The 20,364-nt window shown below is 42.5% G+C and overlaps 2 pseudogenes across 2 annotated transcripts; both read left to right on the forward strand.

Moving 5' to 3' along the window:
* Positions 1 to 1,155: 1,155 nt before the first annotated feature.
* Positions 1,156 to 1,940, forward strand: LOC308416641 (large ribosomal subunit protein eL8-like; annotated as a pseudogene). Its single transcript has one exon. The product of its transcript is annotated as a large ribosomal subunit protein eL8-like (transcript).
* A 4,763-nt stretch (positions 1,941 to 6,703) lies between these two features.
* On the forward strand, positions 6,704 to 7,843 carry LOC308416107 (peptidyl-prolyl cis-trans isomerase D-like; annotated as a pseudogene). The gene is made up of 2 exons: positions 6,704 to 7,451; positions 7,532 to 7,843. The product of its transcript is annotated as a peptidyl-prolyl cis-trans isomerase D-like (transcript).
* Positions 7,844 to 20,364: the final 12,521 nt, after the last annotated feature.

A 20,364-nucleotide genomic window follows, 5' to 3' on the forward strand; every position in this document is an offset into this window, starting at 1 on the left:
GATGCTTGCAGCTAACCATTGGACTGACCATGGGGACCCAATAGAAGAGTTAGAGAAATGACTGAAGGAGCTGAAGGGGTTTGCAACCCCACAGGAAGAACAACAATACCAACCAACTAGACTCCTCCTCCCCCGCCCCAGAGCTCCCAGGGACTAAACCACCGACCAAAGAGTACACATGGAGGGACCCATGGTTCCAGTTGCATATGTAGCAGAGGATGGTATTGTCTGCTATCAATAGGAAGAGAAATCCTTTGTCCTATGAAGGCTCCTTTCCCCAGAGTAAGAGAATGCCAGAGTTTTGAGGTTGAAATGGGTGGGTGGGAGTGGGAACATCTTCACAGAAGCAAGGGCAGGGGGGGAGCAAGGAATTGGAGGGGGGGAAGCAGATAGCATTTGAAATGTAAATGCATAAAATATCCGGGGGGGGGGGTGAGCAGGTGGAGCAAGCTGCAGGGAGCAAACCAGCAAGTAACATTTCTCCATTGTCTCTGCATCCATTCCTGTCTCCAGATTCCTGCCTTGTTTGAGTTCCACTTCTTGCTTCTTTGATGATGAACTGAGATGTGGAGAAGTGAAAGCCAAATAAACCCTTTCCTTCCCAAGTTGCTCTTGGTCATGGAGTCTCATCACAGGCAACAGTAACCCAAATTAAGAACAGGGTGTGATTCCATGTCTGAGAACAGGATTACAAGCATTGGCCGCTATGCTTGGCACAGCAGTTGTGTTCAAAGAATATGGATGTCACTAGATTCAGGCTGCTTTGGAAGTCCCTGTGATGTTTTTGGTGCATGGCTTCTCTAAGGAGCTTGGGCTGGATACCATCTGGGCTACTTCAGCAGTGTGTGATCCCAGTCAGCAGCCCAGTACCTGATATCCCTGTCGCTTTACCATGACACCAGATTGTGAGGGCTAATTGATTTTAATCTACACAAATGCCTTCAAATGGGTTGTATCGATAATCAAACCTGTTAGAAGTCAGGAGAGTGGCTACCATTTAGGGCCCGAATGTTCCCTAGAGAGGACACTATAAGTACTTAAAGGAATAGTGTGGAGGAATTCCAGGATTAAAGGCAGGCTAGGAGCTGCCTCTGCCTGGCCTGGTTCTGGCTCAGCCATTCAAATTAGGTGCTGTGCTCTCTCCTCCAGCCGAGCAAGATGCCCAAAGAAAAGAAGGCCAAGGGAAAGAAGGTGGCTCCGGCCCCTGCCATCATCAAGAAGCAAGAGGCCAAAAAGGTGGTCAATCCTTTGTTTGAGAAAAGGCCCAAGAACTTTGGCATTGGGCAGGACATCCAGCCCAAAAGAGATCTAACATGCTCCGTCAAATGGCCCCGCTATATCAGGCTGCAGTGACAAAGAGACATACTCTATAAGCGGCTCAAAGCACCTCCTGCCATTACCCAGTTCACCCAGGCCCTGGACAGGCAAACAGCTACCCAGCTGCTTAAGCTTGTCCACAAGTACGGGCCAGAGACAAAGCAAGAGAAGAAGCCAAGGCTACTGGCCCGTGCTGAGAAGAAAGCTGCTGGCAAAGGTCTCAACTAAGAGACCACCTGTCCTCCGAGCAGGAGTTAATAAAGTCGCTGCCTTGGTGGAGAACAAGAACAATTGCCCACGATGTAGACCCCATTGAGCTGGTGGTTTTCCTGCCTGCCCTGTGTCAAAAGATGGGGGTGCCCTACTGCATCATCAAGGGAAAGGCAAGGCTGGAGCACCTGGTCCACAGGAAGACATGCACCACTGTTGCCTTCACGCACATTAACTCAGAAGACAAGGGTGCTCTGGCTAAGCTGGTGGAAGCTATTAGGACCAATTATAATGACAGATATGACGAGATCCGCCGCCACTGGGGAGGCAATGTCCTGGGTCCTAAGTCTGAGGCTCTCATTGCCAAGCTGGAAAAGGCAAAAGCTAAAGAACTCGCCACTAAACTGGGTTAAATATGCACTAAGTTTTCTGTACATAAATATAATTACAAAATTAAAAAAAAAAGATTACATGCTGCTTTTGCAGATAACATGGGCTCAGTTCCTAGTACCTGTCGTGGCTCACAACTTCATAACTTCGTACCTTCATTGATAACTTCAGTTCCAGGGGTCTGACACTCTGTTCTGGGAGATCAGGTGCACATGTACGCAGGCCACAACACTCACATAAATACAAATAAATAAATCCATTTTAAAAAGAAGAGAAAGAGGAATCATGCTGGCAGGTCATAAACAGCTGAAAAATGCTGAGAAAAGGATGTAGGAGATGCGGAAAGGAAGCTAGTCAAGTTGATCCGAGCTCCAGCCTTCAGGCTCCTGCAGGGTAGTGGGGAGATGGGGGAGGGGAGGCAGAAGCAATTCTGGTGAAGCGATGCAGACATTACTACTGGCAGAATTAGTCCTCTGGCCTCAGAAGTCTTAAACCCACACGTCAGTGATGGAGACCTGTGTTGTCACTCTCAATGACTCAGAGGACCGTAGGAAGGCACCACTCCAGAGAAAAGGCATTGTTTAAAACTGAACAACCCAGAGGGCATGGGAACAGGGAAGCCATGAGTCAGGGTTTGGGATTTAATCTGCTGCAGTCCCTGGATGACAGGAAACATTTGTGGCAAGCCGGAGGACCACAGGCTGAGAGGCTCAACAGTGCAGGCTGCAGGAAGTCGGATTTAAGCTGTGTGTACGTCTCCTGTGTGTATCTCTATGGTCTGGAACAGATCTCATCAACTAATAATGACTTTAGGATTTGATAGCCCTGAGTCTGAGTCAGCAGCTGTATTAACCTCTGGAGCCACCTTCCTGCCCATTTCTGCTGTAGAACCTGAGAGGTTTGAAGTGCATCTCCCCCTCCTCCCCCCACACAGAGGACTTGGGAGAAAATCCTAAGAACTCTAAGAACTATGTACAGGGTTTCCTCATTTAGCTCTGCATGGCCTGGAGTTCACTATTCAGAGCATAGCCATTCTAGAAACCCATCTGCCTGTGTCTTCCAAGTCCTGGGATGAAGGTATAATATTGGTTCCTTTCTTTTTCTTAACAAACTGCTTCTCCTATCCCCATCCATGTGTTCCTGTGCCAAGAACCTGGAAATCTTAGTAGGTGTCCTCCAGACCCTCTGACCACACTTACAGGAGCCAGAGAATCAGCCAGGAATTTGTAAGATTTATGCTGATTCTTCCTCCCTTCTCCTCTGTGGATCTTCCTTGAAGCACTTGGAAATGGTGGGCCAGATGGTAACCCAGAGGGAGCAGATCCAACCTCTCTCTGTCTCTTTGTTTCCTTTCTGCAATTTATGGTGTCTAAGGCCCAGAGCCAATGGCATGCCTGGACTTTCTACTTTTATCTACTGGAACACAGGCCAAACTTATGCCAGGCCAAAGAAACATGCATACTGGCTGGAGGCTGCCAACTTGGCACTTGAGACTAGGAGGCAGCTGTTGAGGAAAGTCCCCATTAAAGTGGGAAGCCCATATAGACCCACAGATGTTGGACAGATTCCGGCTGAGATCAGAAGATGTACAAATTCCACAGGCAACTCATGCCTATGGAAAATCCAGCTTATGCATGCATGGAAGTGTCTATCCATCACTGGAAGAGGGCAGCCATGAGGGCAAACAAATATGATGGCAGTCATGTGGGTAACTAAGATGGTGGTACTCACACCAGGTGGCCATTATGGTGCTAAAAATGACAATGGGGCCCATGTGGCTGCTTGGGATCTGAAATACCAATGAGTCCCTTGAACACCACACACACACTATGTGTGTGTGTGTGTGTGACTTTCTCATGCCGTTGACACTGTTTTCTTACTCTCATTCTTCTGTTCTTTTGGTATCCCAGGGTCCTGACAGGACAGCATGAATGGACTGAGAAGCAATGTGCTCCAATCCAAGGACTGTGACTGTAACAATGGAAGCTCTCTCTTGCTCTGTCCTTGAATCTAAGATAATTCTCAAGAGACTCATCCCTCCTTTAGGGCTCAAAGTTGGAGTATGGATGTGATATGAAGGCCTTCAGGGTGCCTACCTGGTGATCGAGTCAGGATTCTTCTGCAGAACAAACAATAAACCAAGCCAACTGTGGTCTGGGACAAATGCCTGAGCCTATTTCGCTTTATGGAAATTCCAACACATTTCTGTTTCTGGGAAACAAGGAACACAAGTTTGGCTGGGGCAATGGATCTTTCCCCTCTGGGGCTCTAGTTAACAGTGCTCCATACTCTCCTATAGCTGCTCCTTGCTCACTTTTGCTTCAACACACACGAGCTGCTCTCCCTCCCTCTCTCCTTCCCCTCCTCCCTCCACCCCTCCCTGCTTGACCACCATATGTAGCCATATCCCCGAGAGTAAGGGTGTAGTCCCCAGTAACAAGGCATTTCCTTGGAGGTGAGACCCACAAGGAGAAAAACCTTTCTCCTTTGAATTTTTAAAAAAGATTTATTTATTATATATAAGCACACTATAGTTGTCTTCAGATACACCAGAAGAGGGCATCAGATCTTATTACAGATGGTTGTGAGCCACCATGTGTTTGGTGTGATTTGAACTCACGACCTCTGGAAGAGCAGTCAGTGCTCTTAACCACTGAGCCATATCTCCAGCCCTTCATTTGTATTTTTACCTTGAATGGCAACCTAAAAAACAAAAACAAAAACAAAACAAAACAAAAAAAAAAAAAAAACAAACAGAGACAATCATGAGAGCAAGTCTCTTTCCTGAACCTAGCTACTGTAGCTTGGACTTTTATGCTTGAAGTAGGGACTTGTATCTCCAAACTTTAGATTTTAGATTTCCCAGACGAAAGAGAATGCAAGTGATGGCTCAAATCCCAGACAGGGAAAGACAGGGACTCAAAGCAGCAATTGTAATTCTTCTGTGGGTGTGTCTCAGACTTGCCTGGGTACAGCTGGGTTGCAGTGATGCTAAATGGGCTGCATCCATTAGATGCTGTTGAAGATACGGGGTAGACAAACCTTCTCTACTGTAGAGGCCTCCAGCTTCCCATCTTTCTCCTTAGAATCACTATGAGAAATTTACCTTCAATTCCCTTGGATTCTATACTACGGTGCAGCTCAGCAGCCACGTTGGGTGGGTCACAAACACCTGCACACCTATAGAACCAGTCTTGGGGGACATGAGATGACTCTTATGGCACCTGCATGCACATGTGTGTATACATGCACACGCACACACACACACACACACATGCACACACAAGTAAAATAAATCTTTAAATGAGTTTAAACCTGAAAATGTAAAAGCAACGAGGTTAATAGTTACTGTCACAAATTTTGGACTCACAAAATGACACGCAGGCTTGGAAGCTTAAACCATAACAGTATCCTACAGCCAGGCCTATTTTGTAAGAGTAAAGCAGATGGACTGATGAGCCTTATATCCAGGTCTTCATAGCCCTCTACCAGAATAAGAAGCCATGCAGGAAAAAAAAAATCCTCAAAGCGGGCCAAACCAAACCAAACCAAACTGAACCAAACCAAGCCAAATCAGACCTCTCTGAAAGGGTAGAAGTACTTCAAAAGGAAAGACCTCATTCCACAGAGCACTTGAAACAATACCCAGGGCCATGTCTGACATCTTCCCATCGCTGGCATTACAAGGGAGTTTGTCTCTGTTTCCAGAAAATTGAGATGCCAACCCCTAACACAATTCCCTTTCCCTAAGGTACCCAATAATGCAGAGCAGTCGGAAAGCTTAAAGGCAGTCTAGAGACCCCTCAGGAATTAACCTTGCTCCTTCCAAAGATGGAGACAGAATCTATCAAAATAACTCCATGTTGCTTTCCCCCTTTTTCTATTGCACTCTAGAATTATTACTTTTCTTTTGTGTAAGTGAAGCTGTGCATGTGCAGGTAGGTGGTTAAGAATGTTTTAGGGGTGCACTAAAAGGCCCAATCAGCAGTACACTACTGAGAGACTTGGACACTTTAAAAACAAAACAAAACAAAACAAAACAAACAAAACACAAAACAAAACAAAACAGTCTTCATATGTAGTTTTGGCTGTCTTGGAATTTACTCTTAGAACAGGGTGGCCTCGAACTTACAGAGAGAGAGATCCACCAGCCCTGCCTCCTGGGATTAAGATCAACCACCAAGGCACTATGGTTAATAACCCAGCATAGGGGAATGCTAGGGCGCTGAGGCAGGAATGGGTGGGCAGGCACCCTCATTGAGGCCAGGGGTGGGGGAAGGGGGTTTGTGGAGGGGAAAATGGGAAGGGGATAACATTCTCTGGCATCAGTGAGAGGAGAGGATGTTGAGCCATGGAAGGCTTGTTTTCCCAATGTGGGAGAATGCTGAGGTAGGAGAGGGTGGTTGGGAGAGGGAGCACCTTCATGGAGGTAATGGGAGGGGGAGGAGAATGGGATTGGTGGAAAGGGGATAACACCTGAATTGTACATACAGAGAATATCCAATAAAAAAAAACAATACAAAAAACCAGCAACAACAACAACAAAAAAAAAAAAAAAAAAAAAAAAAAAACAACCCCCACCCCAAACAGACAAAAAATGTAAATAAGATAAGCAATAAAAATATGGGGAAAAAGATGTGTACCACCACACCTGGCTGACTTGGGTACTCTTAAAATCTATTAAGATGATATTTTGGAGTTTATTAAATGTTCCATAAAAACTTAAAAATGTTACCTGTTGCCTCCCGTGCATGAGGTACTCCTGTTTCCAGTGCCTGAAGTGAAAATGTCCCACTTGTCCCCAGCAGTCAGCCCTCCAAGTCCAAGAACCCAGGAGTCTTCTTTGATGTGGACACGGGCTGGAGCAAGTTGGATGGACTGTTATAGAATTGTTTGCAGCTATTTCCAAAACTGCAGAAAAAGTTTTGTGCGTTGTGTGCAGAAGAAAAATGCACTGGACTTGAAGCTGGAAAACCTCTCCATTTTAAAAGACGCCCTTTCCACCGAATTATTAAGAACTTTATAACTCAGGGTGGAGACTTCTCAAATCAGAATGGAACAGGTGGAGAAAGTATTTATGGTGAAAAGTTTGAAGATGAGAATTTTCGTTATAAGTATAATTGGGAGGGTTTGCTGGGCACAGCAAAGGCAGGCCCCAGTACAAATGGTTCTCAGTTCTTTAACACAAGAGTTCCAACTCCTCATTTGGATGGGAATCATGTGGTATTTGGTCAATTAGTAAAGGGACTAGGTGTGTCAAGGATGCTGGAAAATGTAGAGGTGATTGGTGAAAAACCTGCCAAACTGTGTGTTATTGCAGAATGTGGAAAAATGAAAGAAGGGGATGACTGGGAATATTCCCCAAAGATGGCTCTGGTGACAGTCATCCAGATTTCCCTGAGGATGCAGATATAGATTAAAAGATGTAGATAGAATTTTATTAATATCTGAAGACTTAAAAATATCGGAAATACTTTTTTTAAGTCTCAGAACTGGGAGATGGCTATTAAAAATATGCAAAGGTTTTAAGGTACGTGGAATAACATCTGAAATGTAAACACAGAGATACCCCCCTCCCCAAAAAAGAAGAAAAATAATTAAGGTACATGGATAGTTCAAAGTCATTGAGAAAGCAGATACATCCAGACTACAACCTAAAGCCTTAGGTTGAGTGTTGAATATTGGTGCTTGTAAACTGAAGATGTCAAATTGGCAGGGGGCAATTGACAGTTGCTCAGAGGCTCTTCAAACACTAAAGCACGGGTACCGAAAAGCTCAAGGACGGCGAGGATTCAAATACGATGAAGCACTGGCTGATCCTGGGAAGGCACAGGAGATCACCCCAGGAGAATCGCTTAAAGTCAGACAAATGATAAAGGCACAGAAAGGTAAAAAGAAGGCAGTGTATGCAAAAATGTTTGCTTAATAAGGGTTAAACTTTCCTGAACTGTTACACATTGACTATATAAGGGACAATGTATATCACTGTCTACATGGTCCCCGGTGTGTTTTCCTTGACCTTTGTCATTGTTTACATAGAGGTGCTGACATAGGTTCCTTCTTAATAAAGTGATACAAATGCAGCCAATCTCATTTAAAAATGTTTCTGTCTGCGTTTGCACCAACAGTATATATATAGCCAGTGTTTAAACTAACTCTTACTGAATTTTGTGGCTCATCTAGCCCAGTAGTTCTCAACCAGTGGGTCACTGGAAAACATAGTTATTTTTACATTATGGCTCAGGACAGTAGCAAAATTACAGTTATGAAGTAGCAACAAAAATAAATTTATGTTTGTGGGTGACCACGTGAAGAATTGTACTAGAAGTTTGCAGCACTAGGAAGGTTTCGAATCACTGATGTGACCTGTTACATTTATGTGTATAAACCAGCGGATGTGACCTGTTACATTTATGTGTATAAACCAGCGGGCATGGCTGTGTTTCAATAAAACTGTGTTGGAAAAAAGTTACCTGTTTATATAAGACAACGTTCATTAGCAAGATGAGATTTGTGTTTCATTATGCTACTAAATAACACTGGATATATGGATGTTGATGGGGATTTTCTTTCAAAACAGGTTCTGAAAAATATTAGTTAAAATGTTCTTTTCTTTTTTAAAGACTCATTTATTTTCACTTTATATGTACGAACGTTTTTTTTGTTTTTGTTTTTGTTTTTGTTTTTGTTTTTTTTTCTGCCTGTATGTTTGTTCCTGGTGGTTGTAGAGCAGAGAAAGTCAGTGGACTTCTTATAATGGGAGTTACAGAGAGCTGTGAGCCACCATGTTGGTGCTGGGGACTGAACTACCTCCTCTGAATAGGCATCAACGCTGGGGTGCTGGAGCACCTATGGGTGTTGCTCAGGGGAGGCAAAACACAGTCTAAGATAGGGGTCCCAGCCCATGTTTCTCCAAATGAAAACCAGCGAGGAGCTGGGACAGATGCTGTGGTTCTCAAACTCCTGTGCCCCCAGACGCTACTGGGGACCTCCAGGAGTTGGGAATGGGGCAGTGGGACTGTGATGAGCCTGGGGTTCCCAGAGTGAGCGCCAGGAGTGTGGAAGACAGGCCTTCTGTGAGAGATTTAGATTTGGCTCTGTATGGCAAAGGCCTTCCCCACCACAGTCCCTGATGAAGGAGACAGTCTTTGCTTGTCCAAACTGCTTTATTCATGGCACATGAAGATGCAAATGAGTTACTCAGGAAGAACCAGAGATTCAATACCTTCTGCAGGAAGAGATGCCTAGGAAGGGGTGATCATTGATTAGACACTTGGGGCTCTTAGATACCTCATTAGCATGGAGTACTCAAGGCTTTATGCTACATGACCGGTTGTCATGGTCCTCTTAGCGGGGTGGTCATGGTTAAGTGCTCCAGGACAGGAATGTGGTTGGGAAAACTAGTTTGAACTCCTGGTCTTCTCAATTTTGAGTTTTATTGGAGTTCTGAACTTTGGCTACATCCCTACCAGTTCTTCTGTCTGGTGGTAAGGTCCATTGCCCCACAAGCAAGTGCTCTTAACTGCCGAGCCATTTCTCTAGCCCTTCTTTTATTTTAAACAGCATTTAAATGTTACAGAAAATGGAAGGATGTAAAATGATTAATCAAAATACCTTTCAATTGTATACCTTAGAATTCCTTTAGTTAGATTAATTGATAAAGATTTCCTTTTCCAGGAGTCCAGATAGACTCTCTGTCTCTCTGTCTTTGTCTTCCTCTGTCTTTGTATGTCTTTCTCTGTCTCTGGGTCTTGTCTCTGTCTGTCTCTGTCTCTCTGTCTTTCTCTGCGTCTCTGTCTGTCTCTCTGTGAATATACAGGCCAGAGTTGACATTAGATATCTTTTTTTTTTAAGTTGGAAAATAACTTTATTTGTTCTAGAGCACTGGTCAGAGTCTCCTTAGAACTTTTGAAACTGCTTCTTGGTGCCAGCAGCCTTGGTGACCTTGAGCACTTTGAATCACACAGTCTTGCTCAGGGTCCTGCACTCTCCAACACTGACAATGTCGCTGATCTAGTGGACATCCCTGAAACGAGGACAGGTGCACAGACGTGTTCTGGTGCCGCTTCTCAAAGTGGTTGTATTTCCAGATGTAATCAATATAGTTCCGGGGGATGACAATGGTCCTCTGCATCTTCATCTTCGTTAAGACACCAGACAGGATCCGCTGTCTGATGGAGACATTAGCGGTGAAGGGGCATTTCTTGTCTCTCTAGGTGCACTACATGGCCTCCTTAGGTGTCTTGACTGATGTTTTTGTAGCACCGAGGAAGTTTTTCCTTGCCAGTTTCTCCCAGCAAAACATGCTTCTTGTTCTGAAAGATTGTAGGCTACTTTTAGTAAGCATACTCTGTCTGAATGTCCGCCATCTTCCCGGCAGCCTGAGAAAAGGCTAGATATCTTCTTCAGGCATTCTTTCAGACAGGGTTTCACTGGACCTGGAGCTCACCAGTTTTCCTTGACTGACTGACTAACCAGCTCCCGGAAACCTCCTCTCTGCCTCCCCAGTGGCCATAGGCCCATGGCGCTGTACCTAGATTTATACATGATACTGAGGATCAAACTCAGATTCTCTTTGACGTCAGAGCCATCTCCTTAGCTCAGTGGTTCTCAGCCTTCCTAATGCTGTGACCTTTCCTCATGTTGTGGTGGCCCCTCAGCCATAGAATTATTTTTGTTGTGACTTCTTAACTGTAATTTTTGCTTTTGTTATGAATCATAATGTAAATATCCGTGGGTTTTTGATGACATTAAGTGACTCGTGTGAAAAAAGCTTTTGATACCCAAGGGGTTGAGACTCATAGGTTGAGAATCACTGCCTTAGTCCCTTAACTAATACTTTTAAATGTAAAATTATCTATGAGTTAATAACATTCTGAACATACGAAGTTAAATAAACCTATTAATATTAATTTTATTTGTCTCTCTACTTCTTTTCTATCTTTCTTTTCTAACTTCCTTCCTCCCTGACCTGCCTTGCATTTTTGAGACAGTATTCCAAGGTGGTTTTGAACTTCTGACCCTCTTACCTCCACCTCCCAAAGCTGGGATTGCAGAAGTGCATTCCTTGGTCCAACCTCACTTTATTTATTTTTGAGACAGTGTTTTCTTGTGTAGCTCTGGCTGTCCTGTAACTCTCTGGCTTCAAACTCAGATATGCCTGCCTCTGACTCCCAAGTGCTGGGATTAAAGGTGTGTGAAACTACTTCCCAGCTTTCTTCTTTTTTTTGTCAACCTAGATACTAGAAAATTAAAAATTATGATCATTATTTTTGTGTTGGGCATTTGTTTTTCATATCTGAGATGTTGGTAGCAGGCAGCAGTGACACAGGCTGTCTGCTCATGAGGCATGTAAGTGACAGGTCTTCTCTGAGTCCACTGGACTTACCCAGGATCTCAGCCACAGAGCTACCCTGTCTTTCTGGGGTCAGCCTTACAGGGATCTAACTTCGCTTTTCTTGGCCCAGCAAGCTTCAGCAGGTGGCACTCCAATCTGGATTCCCCAGGATGGTCCAAATCCCAAATTAAAGACAGACAGCAGTTGCTATTCTTTGAGGAGTCACAATTTCAGTTTTGTAACCTTTATAAGTAAAGCACCATCTGGACATGATGCCTTCCTGCCTCTATAGCTTTTCTGTTCAGATAAAGCCACAGAAGAATAATATATGGTGTCCTCAATGTCTTGAAAATTAAGAAAAAGTTTACTTGTGTGGTGTGTCTGTACGTAAGCATGTATGATGTATGTGTGTGTGAAAGAGAGGGAGTGCCTGTGGAGTTAAGAGGACAACTTGAGATTTTCTCCTTTTATCATGGGGTCAAATTTATGTGGTCAGGGTTGTGTAGCCAATAGTTTTACCCAGTACTTTACCTGTGGGGCCGTCTTGATAGCCCATTTTGTACAGTTTTTTTTTAAGCATTTTTTTACTACTTTATTTCAAAAAACCAAGATACGTATACATATTATTAAAAACAATTTAGTGGAAGTATATATGAATATATATTTCACAGTAGTTGATTTTTTAAAGGTTTTATAATGTGCATTGAAATCTTACTATTTACAAAGATCATAAAGTATATGTAAAGAAAAAAAAATCTAACATGGAAATAGTCAAAAGTTTTTGGTATGTAAAGATTAAACAATGATTTTAACTACCAAAAATTACCACAAGTCTATCTTCCTAGCTCCTGAATTATTAATGGTTTAAGGTCTAGGTTTACCCCACACTGAGAGGGTGCTATACACTTATTATTATTTTATTTTTCTAAGAAGGACTGAGGCTTCAACTTTTTTGCCTTTTTTTAATTGAACAATTTTATTTAAAAAAACTGAGATAAATGTACAGATTTTAAGAGCATTTTTGCATAAAAGTATATGAATACATTTTTGTCAGTACTTGATTTTTTTTTAAGGTTTGATAGTGTGCATTAAAATCTTACTAGTTACAATGAGCATAAAGTACATGTAAAGCAAGATGTAACCTGGAAATAGTCTAAGTTTTCTTGTTGTGTAAAGATTAAGCATAATGGTTTTTCATTTTTTTTTTTGGCCTTTGTTTTCTTGAACTTCATATAGTCTGTGAGTTGTTTCTGGGGTGTTCAGAGCTTTCTGGGGTTAGTATCCCATTATCAGTGACTGCATATTATGTCTGTTCTTTTGTGACTGGGTTATCTCACTCAGGATGATATTCACTAGATGCATCAATTTTCTTAGGAATTTCATAAAGTCATTGTTTCTGATAGCTGAGTAGTACTCCATTGTGTAAATATGCCACAATTTTTGTATCCATTCATCTACTGAAGGAATCTTTCCAGCTTCTGGCTATTATAAATAGGGCTGCTATGAACATTGTGGTGCATGTGTCTTTGTTGTATGTTGGAGCTTCTGTAGGTATATGCCTAGAAGTGGAATAACTGGGTCTTCAGGTAGTATTATGTCCAATTTTCTGAGGAACCACCAAACTGATTTCTAGGGTGGTTGTACCAGTTTTCAAACCCACCAACAGTGGAGAACTGTTCCTCTTTCTCTGCATCCTCGAAAGCATCTGCTGTCATCTGAATTTTATATCTTTGCCATTCTGACTGGTGTGAGGTGGAATCTCAGGGTTGTTTTGATTTGCATTTCCCTGATGACTAAGGATGTGGAGCACTTCCTCAGATGTTTCTCAGCCATTTGATATTCCTCAACTGAGAACTTTTTGTTTAGCTCTGTACTCCATTTTTTAATAGGGTTGTTTGATTCTCTGGTGTCTAGCTTTTTGAGTTCTTTGTATACCTTGGATATTAGGCCTCTATCTGATGTGGAGTTGGTAAAGATCTTCTCCCACTTTGTTGGCTGCCGTTTTGTTTTCTTGACAGTGTCCTTAGCCTTACAGAAACTTTGCAATCTCATTAAATCCCATTTGTCGATATTTGACCTTAGAGCACGAATCATTGGTGTTCTGTTCAGGAAATTTTCTCCTCTGCCTATGTGTTCTAAGGTTTTCCCTACTTTCTCTTCTAATAGTTTCAGTGTACCTTGTTTAATGTGGAGATCTTTGATCCACTTGCACTTGCACTTGAGTACAAGGAGATAAGAAAGGGTCTGTTTTCATTCTTCTGCATGATGTGTGCCAGTTGGACCAACACCATTTTTTGAAGAGGCTGTCCTTTTTCCACTGAATGTTTACAGTCCCTTTGTCAAAAATCAAGTGACCATATATGTGAGGGCTCATTTCTGGAACTTCTATTCTATTCCATTGATCCATGTGCCTATTTCTGTACCAGTACCACGCAGTTTTTAACATGATTGCCTTGTAATATAGCTTGAGGTCAGGGATGGTGATTCCCGCAGATATTTTTTTGTTGTTGAAGATGGATTTTGCTATTCTAGGTCTTTTGTTATTCCAGATGTAATTACTCATTGCTTTTTCCAACTCTGTGAAGAACTAGGTTGGTATTTTGATGGGGATTGCATTGAATCTGTAGATTGCTTTTGGTAAGATGGCCATTTTTAAAATGTTGATCCTTTCAATCCATGAGCATGGAAGATATTTCCATTTTCTAAGAACTTCCTCTATTTTCTTCTTTAAAGGTTTGAAGTTCTTGTCATACAGGTCCTTCACTTGCTTAGTTAGAGTCACACCAAGGAATTTCATAGCTTTTGTGACTATTGTGAAGGGTATCTTTTCCCTAATTTCTTTCTCCACATGTTTGTCCTTTGAGTATAGGAAGGCTGCTGATTTGTTTGAGTTAATTTTATATCCAGCCACTTTGCTGAACTTGTTTATTAGCTGTAGGAGTTCTCTGGTGGAATTTTTGGGGTCACTTAAGTATACTATCATGTCATCTGCAAAAAGTGATGTTTTTACTTCTTCCTTTCTGATTTGTATCCCTTTGATTTTCTTTTGCTGTCTAATTGCTCTGGCCAGGACTTCCAGTACTATGTTGAATACATAGAAGGAGAGTGGGCAGCCTTGTCGAGTCCCTGATTTTAGTGGGATTGCTTCAAGTTTCCCACCGTTAAGTTTGATGTTGGCTGTTGGTTTGCTGTATATTGCTTTTATTATGTTTAGGTATGGGCCTTTGATTCCTGTTCTTTCCAAGACTTTTAACATGAAGGGGTGTTGAATTTTGTCAAATGCTTTCTCAGCATCTACTGAGATGACCATGTGCTTTTTTTTCTTTGAGTTTGTTTATATGGTGGATTAGTTGATTTATTTCCATATATTAAACCATTCCTGCATCCCAAGGATGAAGCCTACTTGATCGTGGTGAATGATCATTTTGATGTGTTCTTGGATTCGGTTTGCAAGGATTTTGTTGAGTAATTTTGCATCAATGTTCCCAGGTGAGATTGGTTCTCTTTCCTTGTAGGGTCTTCGTGTAGTTTAGGAACGAGGGTTATTGTGGCCTCGAAAAATGAGTTAGGCAGTGTTCCATCTGACTCTATTTTGTAGAATAGTTTGGAGAGTATTGGTATTAGGTCGTCAATAAATGTCTGATAAAATTCTGCACTGAACCCATCTGGACCTGGGCATTTTTGGTTGGGAGGCTTTTGATGACTTCTTCTGTTTCTTTAGGTGTTATGGGATTATTTAGATGGTTTACCTGGTCCTGGTTTAACTTTAGTATCTGGTATCTGTCTAGGAATTCATCCATTTCCTCTAGATTTTCCAGCTTTGTTGAGTATAGGCTTTTGTAGTAGGATCTGATGATTTTTTGAATTTCCTCAGTTTTAGTCATTATTTTTCCACTTTCCTTTCTGATTTTGTTAATTTGGATACTCTCTCTTTGCCCTCTAGTTAGTCTGGCTAAGGTTTATCAATCTTGTTAATTTTCTCAAAGAACCAGCTCTTGGTTTTGTTGATTCTTTGAATGGTTCTTTTTGTTTCTATTTGGTCAATTTCTGCTCTGAGTTTGATTATTTCTTGCCTTCTACTCCTCTTGGGTTTATCTGCTTCCTTTTGTTCTAAAGCTTTCAACTGTGCTACCAAGTTGCTAGTGTATGCTTTCTTCAGTTTCTTTTTGGAAGCACTCAGAATTATGAGTTTTCCTCTCAGTACTGCTTTCATTGCATCCCATAGGTTTGGGTATGTTGTGTTTTCATTTTCATGAGATTCTAGAAAATCTTTAATTTCTTCCTTTATTTATTCTTTGACCATGCTATCGTTTAATACAGCATTGTTTAGTTTCCATGTGTATATGGGCTTTTTTTGTCTTTGTTGTTATTAAAGATCAGCCTTCGACTGTGGTGATCTGATAGGATGTATTGGAGTATTTCAATCTTCTTATATCTATTGAGGCTTGTTTTGTGACTGATTATATGGTCAATTTTGGAGAAGGTGCCGTGAGGTGCTGAGAAAAAGGTGTATTCTTTTGTTTTAGGATGAAATGTTCTATTGATGTCTATTAATTGCAATTGGTTCATAACCTCTGCTTGTTTTACTGTGTCCTTGTTCAGTTTCTGTTTCCATGATCTGTCCATTGATGAGAGTGGGGTGTTGAAGTCTCCCACTATTATTTGTGTGGGGTGCAATGTATTTTTTGAGCTTTAGTAGGGTTTCTTTTATGAATATGGGTGCTCTTATGTATGGAGCATATATGTTAAGGATTGAGAGTTCCTCCTGACAAATTTTCCCGGTAATGAGTAAAAAGTGTCCTTCCTTATCTTTTTTTGATAACTTTTGGTTGAAAATCTACTTTATTCGATATTAGAATGGCTACTTTAGCTTTTTTCTTAGGGTCTTTTGCTTGGGAGTTTTTTTCCCAACCTTTTACTCTGAGATAGTGTCTGTCTTTGTCTCTGAGATGAGTTTCCTATATGCAGCAAAATGCTGGATTCTGTTTATGTATCCAGTCTTATAACTGATGTCTTTTTATTGGGGAATTGAGTCCATTTATGTTAACAGATATTAAGGAATAGTGGTTGCTCTTTCCTGCTATTTTTGCTTTTAGAGGTAGAATTGTTCCCATGTGTCTTTCTCTTTTGGTTTTCCTGCTTAGGTATTTTCTTGTTTTTACTAGGATGTAGTTTCCCTCTTTATATAGGGTTTTCCACCTATAATTCGTTCTAGTGCTGGGTTTGTGGTCAGATATTGTGTAAATTTAGTTTTATCCTGGAATATCTTGGTCTCTCCATCTATGGTGATTGAGAGTTTTGCTGGGTATGGCAGCTTGGGCTGACACTTTTGTTCTCTTAGGGTCTGCATGATGTCTGTCCAGGATCTTCTATCTTTCATAGTCTCTGTTGAGAAGTCGGGTGTGATTCTGATTGGTCTGCCTTTATATGTTACATGACCTTTTTTTCTTACTGCTTTTAGTATTCTTTCTTTGCTTTGGGCACTTGGAGTTTTGACTATTATGTGTCGGGAGGAATTTCTTTTCTGGTCTACTCTATTTGGAGTTCTGTAGGCTTCTTTTATGCTCATGGTCATCTCATTCTTAAGGGTAGGGAAGTTTTCTTCTACAGTTTTGTTGAAGATATTTACTGTGCCTCTTAGTTGATACTCTTAGCTCTGTTCTATTCCTGTTATCCTTAGGATTGGTTTTTTCATTGTGTCCTGGATCTCCTGGACATTTTGGGTTAGGAGCTTTTTTGGCTTTTGCATCTTCTCTCACTGTTTTGTCTATGTTTTCCATGTTGTCTTCGGCCCCTGAGTTTCTCTCTTCCATCTCTTGTAGTCTGTTGGAGATGCTTGCATCTGTGACTCCTGACTTCTTTTTTAGGTTTTCTACCTCCAGGGTTGTCTCTTTTAGTGTTTTCTTTATTGTTTCCATTTCCATTTTAAATTCCTTCATCTCTTTCTTTCTGTTTTCCTCTAGTTCTTGATTTCTTTGACTGTTTTTTTGTGTTTCCTGTTTAAAATCTTCTATTTCTTTATGCTTTTCCTCCCGTTCTTGTTTAATGATTATCATCTTGAGGTACGATTTCGGGTCTGAGTCTTCTTTCTCTGGAGTGTTTGGCATTTTGCTGTTTGCTGTGATGGGTGAGCTGGGTTCTGGTTATGCCAGGTTGTCTTAGTTTCCATTGGGTAAGTTCTTTCGATTTCCTCTTGCCATCTTGTTGTGATTGTATGTGGTCTTCTTGTCAGTGATTGGTTCCCCTCTCTCCCGTGTACCTGGCCTGTGTCCCTGGATCTCTGCTGTTTTAGGTGGCAAATAGCTTGAGCATTTGGTCTACACGCAAGAGCCTTCAGGGTGGACCCGAGTCTCTACGGCAGAGTTCTGCTCCCCTGGACCAACCGGAGGGGTGCACGTACCGTGCGCTAGGCCTACCCTTTCTGTGCCCTGGCTAACCGCAGCACAGTCTCAGTAGGCCTGTGTTCCTCGATCTCTGTTGTTCCCGGTGGCGTTGTACATGTTTTATAGTATATAAGTGTCGTGCGCCCCATGTCCCGCCGGCAGGAATGGTGTGCAGCAACAGGATTCTTCTGGGAACAATTTTATTGTACAATACTCTGAGCAGGGGACCACGTGGAAGAAAAATGCACTGCTTATATATGCCCAGGAGACTCATGTTGCTACCTGATTGGTGCGCCCTCCAGTAACTCATTAGCATGCCCCGAGAGCGGGCTGTGACGTCTGTGGTACATGCTTGCTTTGTCTCTCGGGCTGGGCAACAGCTCTGTTTGCTGAGTCATCGGCGGGAAGCCGGCACCATCTTTGGGTGCGGCACAAATGGCTCTCAACATATAAGTATAGATGAGTCAGCTTTTCCTTCCTTGCTTTCTTTTCCTTTCTTTCTTCTCTCCCTCTCTTCCTCCCTCCCTGCTTTCTACCTCCTCCCCTCCCTCCCTGCCTCCTTCCTTTACTCCTTCCTTTTTCTGTTTTTTGAAAATACTCATGTGTTACTCTAAGTTGCATAATCTTTCCTGGAGAGACTTGAACAAACATCTTATTCACCCCAGATCAGCGACAAACCAAATAAATGATTCCATCTAAATCTAGCCTTTGAGTTTATTTGCGGTTACTTATAGAAATATGGGCAACTTATGGGGAGCTAGAATAAAGTAGCCCCCAAAGCAATTAATAAACAATTATTTATGCTCAGGGAGGAGCCTTGAGTGTTCTCTGAGCCTCAAGAGCCATTTCTATGAGGGTATTAGTGGGTCCAATCTTGTGAGTGTCTCCTGTGGGGAAACACAGCTGCTTTGATTTCAAGATGGCAACAGACACAGTATGCTTTCAGCAGTGTTCCTCAGCATCCTGGCTGGCCTGGTTTTTCACTGTGTAGCCCACGCTAGACTCATTCACGGCAATCTGCATGCTTCAGCCCCACAAGTACTGGGATTACAGAGGTTTGCTACTATTCCCAACTAGTGCCAAGCTATGTAAGTCATGTTGTTTCCCGGATAGAGATACTAGGTGGCTTGTGAATGACTTAACCTTCTCTGTGTCTAGTTATCAATACACAGGAGGGTGTGGTCAGATGACACTGTGTCAGGAAGTCCTGCTGCTAAAGTCAAAGTCTGACGTTACTGGAAAGCCCTGAGCTCAGTGCAAAATGGTGGACTTTTTTTGGTCATCTGGGCCTCCCCTCTTCTCTATCTGGGGGATCCTGGAACCCACAACATGTACCCGAGGATCCTCATGTAGCCCTGCATCTGACAGTGCTGGAATGCCTCTCCATGCTAATGAGGCATCTCAGTACCTTAGTCTTTAGCCAATGACCTTTGCCCACCCTGGATATTTTTACCCCATTCCCCCAAACTATATAATTCTTGGTTCACTCTAAAAAAAAGTGTATGTGTATAAACCCACCCCAAACAGAGGTATATGCACAAGCTAGGATTGTCTGAGAGCTGTTTCATTGAAGACCATCAGAGAAGGCCTTGCCTAAAAGATCTGTAACACTAAGATCCTTGGAGAAGGCCTTCCCTTCCCCCTCCCTCATTCCCCAACGCTGGACTCCCAAGAGGGAGGGATCAGAGGACAGGGAAGCACAAGTGAGAGAGTCCCAGTGACTCGCAGTGTCCTTAGCTAAGTCTTTATTGGGAATCCCTGCATCTTGCTCAGGCCTGCCTTCAGTTCTCCACTGTGTCTCGGTCCTTGGGGCTCCCTCCTGCTCTGTTCTGTCATTACCGCAGGTGGTAAGATCAATACTTTAATCAGAGTGCAGCTGAGGAACATCAGGTAGAGGGCTGCTATTTATTAGATGCTTCTTAGTGGTTTGTCTAAAGTGGGAGCCCTCATTCAATCTGTGATTCTCTGATGCCAGATGCTTCGAATTCCTTTATAGAAAAGGGCTCAGTGGGGTCTATTCACTAATGAATTTTAGGCTTTGTATTTTTTGGAATGTCCCAACTCCTACACTCCTGTGACTGGTTCCAGCAACAACTATATTTTTTGAAGTTCCAGCTTCCTGACTTCACTCTCATCTTGGAGATGTAATGCTCAGAAGCACACTGTGTGCTTTGGGCAAATGCTCCACCTGGCTTTCTTTCACTACCCAGGGAGGGGTCTAAACTTTGCTATGGATTCCTACAGTAACTTAAAGGGAAGCTCTCACACAATGTCTAGAACCCTCGATGCCCTACAAATCAAGGAGGGGAATGTTTTCAGACTCTACCGAGGGAATTCATGTAGGTCGTACCAATAGCCTTGATTTTCAGATGGAACAGGACCTCTCTACAGGGAAAGGAAGGGTACCTACTTTCAGCATTTCCCAGCTGGAGGCTAGGTCTGCAGTTTTGCCTGCTCAGGCCAGTGAATGCATAGGGGTGCTATTTCATCTTAGGAAGCTGCTCTGCAGACATTTAAGCAAGATGGGAAAGGAGCCGGTTCTGAAAGCAAAGCAAACCCAAATGATGCTAATGAGCAACATTCCTCCCTCCCAAAAGACTGCCTGCTGTTGCAATGTATTTTTTCATGCCCTGGGACTTTTAGGTAGTGTCTCTATGTCTATTAGTTTCCTGAAACTGCTGTATCCAGCTATTGTAACATACCTGGCTTAGAACCACAGAAATGTGG

Source organism: Micromys minutus (genome assembly GCF_963924665.1).
Source record: "Micromys minutus genome assembly, chromosome: 2".
NCBI lineage: Eukaryota > Metazoa > Chordata > Mammalia > Rodentia > Muridae > Micromys > Micromys minutus.